Raw genomic sequence first — 3,258 nt, 5'->3', positions numbered from 1 at the left:
AAAAAAAAAAAACAAACCAACCAACCCTAACTCCGTTTGAATTTTAAATTAAGATCTTATTATTTGTAAAAAAAATTATACAATTTATTCCTCACATAGAATAAATCGAAAATCAAAATAGATTTACACCATCATTAAATATTTGGTATACAATAGTAAATATTGATATAATAACAATTTGGTATAACAACCAATGAGCAAATTTGTTAAGATGTAAGGACCTTTAGCGATTGAAAATGGGATGTGTGACCTACCCGCTTTTCCTTCCGTCGAATATTTGTCGGCCTACTGACTGGCCTACTGATGGACACGATTGTAGATTTCATGAATTCCATTGCAGTCCACAGGAAGGGGAAAGTTAAATTTTATTGACGTGTGGAGGCGGTACACTTGAAACTGAGACCGGCATCTTTCTTCAATTATTGCTCAGAATTGCTTGTGATCCAGCAGAATTGCTCAGATCTGCTTGTGATCTACCAGAATTGCCATGGGAAGCCCAAAGCCTCATCTGGTCATCTTCCCCAGCGCGGGCATAGGCCATCTCATCCCCCTTGTAGAGCTCGCGAAACGTCTCTCGGAAGGGCATGGACTGTCCGTGACCTTCATGACATGCCAATGGATGTTCCCCTCTCATCTCATCGCTGCTTTCTCCGACGGCATGGCAGCCGCGTCACTGGACATCACCTTTGTCCAGCTGCCGCCGGCCGAGGTGGAGATCGAAGGCGCAGAACACATGAAAATCGAAACTCGATTAGCTAAGATTATGGACAAATCAAAAAGTTCGGTAGAAATTGGTCTCAGATCCCTCCTCGACTCTGTATCGCCCGTCTCTGCTTTCATCACTGATTTTTTCTGCACCGCCATGTTCGATGTGACAGAGAAACTCAGCATACCCACGTACGTTTTCTTAACTTCGACTGCTTCTCTGCTTTCTCTCATGTTCTCTATTCCGAAGATCGTCTCGGAGATTCCAATTTCGTTCAAGGACGCCGATTTTCCAGTAGAGGTACCTGGCCTACCGCCGATCTCGAGCACGGATATGCCTACTCCTCTGCAGGACAGGTCGGATGAAGCGTTTTTCTGGTTCGTCCACCATTTCTCGCGCCTTCGGGAAATAAAGGGGGTTTTGATAAACACCTTCGAGGAGCTAGAACCTGGACCAATCAAAGCCCTTGTGGAGGGAAATATATCTATTAATCCCACTTTTAGGGATCTAATACCCCGCGTTTATCCAGTTGGGCCCGTCATATCCTCGTCGCCATTTGAATCCCGTGACAAAGTTCTCCAAGATGGGCAGATGGATTGCCTCAAGTGGTTAGACAATCAACCGCCTTCTTCAGTTCTCTTCGTTTCCTTTGGGAGCGGAGGCGTCCTGCCCAAGACACAGGTTACGGAACTCGCCCTGGGGCTAGAAGCGAGCCGACATCGATTCCTGTGGGTGCTGCGTAGTACTCCTTTAAGGTCCTTTAAATCCGGCGAGAAAGCAGAGCCTCTCGAACTCTTGCCTGAGGGATTCGAGATTCGAACCAGGGACCAAGGACTTGTTGTTCCTTCATGGGCGCCTCAGATTCCTGTTCTTTCTCATCCATCCACCGGCGGTTTCCTTTGTCACTGCGGTTGGAATTCTACGCTGGAGAGCATCTCACATGGAGTGCCCATGATCGCTTGGCCTCTTTTCGCGGAGCAGAGGATGAATAAGTTTCTACTGGTTAATGAATTTCAGGTTGCGATTGAAGCAAAGATGGAAAGCGATGGGTTCGTACGGAGAGAGGAAGTGGAGAGAGCGGTTAGAGAATTGATGGAAGGAGAAGGCGGCAAGAGCATAAGGGCGAGAGCAAAAGAATTGAAGGAGGCGGCCAACACTGCGTTGCAAGGAGGAGGAAGTTCATACACGGCCATGGCAGCAGTAGTGTCTGAGTGGAGAACAAATGCAGAAAATTCTGCAGGTGTAATCCCCAATAGTTAAGAAACCCTGCGTCGGAAATATGTATTCTGTCGTTTATCGCCAATCCATTTGTGAACTGTGGTTTTTCTGGTATTAGGTTAACAGATTTTCTAAATGTATGTTAAACAGTATAAAGTGTTATATAATGTGATTTGAAATAATATACAATTATGTTCAATCGTGCATAAATTCATTAATTAAGTCAAGTGCTTTTATTATGAAGTTGTCGGAAATGCAGACCATTCAATTCATATCCAACGATGGATATGGATGAAATCAACCAGTTAACTCTGTTCATCACATTTCTGTAATATTCTAGCATTTACAATTTTACATAGAGATGTTTATCCTTTTTTACAATATTATGAAAGACTAACGTAGGGAACCATTGAAGCACAACAAAGCATCCAATATGGCTTATTCAATCATTTGAGCACGTGTTGGAACCATTCATTGTATATTGCAATTAGGATTCCTTTTTCAGAGAATACATGACCACCTCAAGTATATTGGCAACAGGTACCACTTTATTTTGATATGGTATATTGGAAAACTACCAAGCTCCATCGCTTGGGTGGATGAATAAATTTTTGTATTCATAGCCACTTGATAAGGTCAAGACTATCTTCCTTCAAAAAGAGGTTGGAAGTCATGGATAGACCCTATTAAGAGGGTCTCGATTGAACATTGAGCTCTGGTTGTTCCTGTTAGAAATCTGCAGTTTCTAAATCTTAATATGACCCGATTAAAGCATTAAAGCGTTAGAAGTGTTAAAAGCATTAAAGCATTAAAGCTGTTTCTAATCTAAAGCATTAGATCTTAAGCGTTGAATTGGTATATGATGGACGTACCAGATTAGAGTTAAATAATATATATAAAGGATTGGTTCCTCTCTCTCCCTAACAAGAGTTGCATTCTTCTCCATCAAGAAGCACATAAAGAAACAGGGCTAGAAAGAGAAACCGAATTCTGAGAAGCAGAGCTGGAGTGCAGAAGAAGTAGCAGGCAAGAAGACTGTGGCCTGCATCAATACATCACCAATGGCTGGAGGTAACTCGTATCCCTGGGCATTAAGATTTAATGATTCTTTTCAGTTATTCCGCATATAGAAGAATCGTTGTTGAAATTAAAGAAATCTAACAGTTGGTATCAGAGCGGTTTATCTCTGCCTTGGTATCCGCCCTTTTGTCTTTCTGTGCGTCGGCTTCATCTTAAACTAGAAAGAATTAAATGCTTAGCTTGTCGATTTATTTAACCAAGAGATCCGCCGGCCAACCTGTTAACCAAGAACATACAGGAAATGGGTTCCTGGA

At 42.6% G+C, this 3,258-nt stretch overlaps 1 pseudogene; it reads left to right on the top strand.

Moving 5' to 3' along the window:
- The first annotated feature begins 221 nt into the window (after window positions 1-221).
- LOC149158185 (UDP-glycosyltransferase 72B1 pseudogene) lies at window positions 222-2,123 on the top strand (annotated as a pseudogene).
- The last annotated feature ends 1,135 nt before the right edge of the window (window positions 2,124-3,258 follow it).

The sequence above is a fragment of the Pinus tabuliformis genome, chromosome 5_2 (genome assembly GCF_031772625.1).
Source record: "Pinus tabuliformis cultivar Carrire ecotype Pingquan chromosome 5_2, CPIR1, whole genome shotgun sequence".
NCBI classification, from domain to species: domain Eukaryota; kingdom Viridiplantae; phylum Streptophyta; class Pinopsida; order Pinales; family Pinaceae; genus Pinus; species Pinus tabuliformis.
The sequence above is the reverse complement of the archived record's forward strand: the minus strand, read 5'-3'. Positions and strand labels throughout refer to the sequence as shown.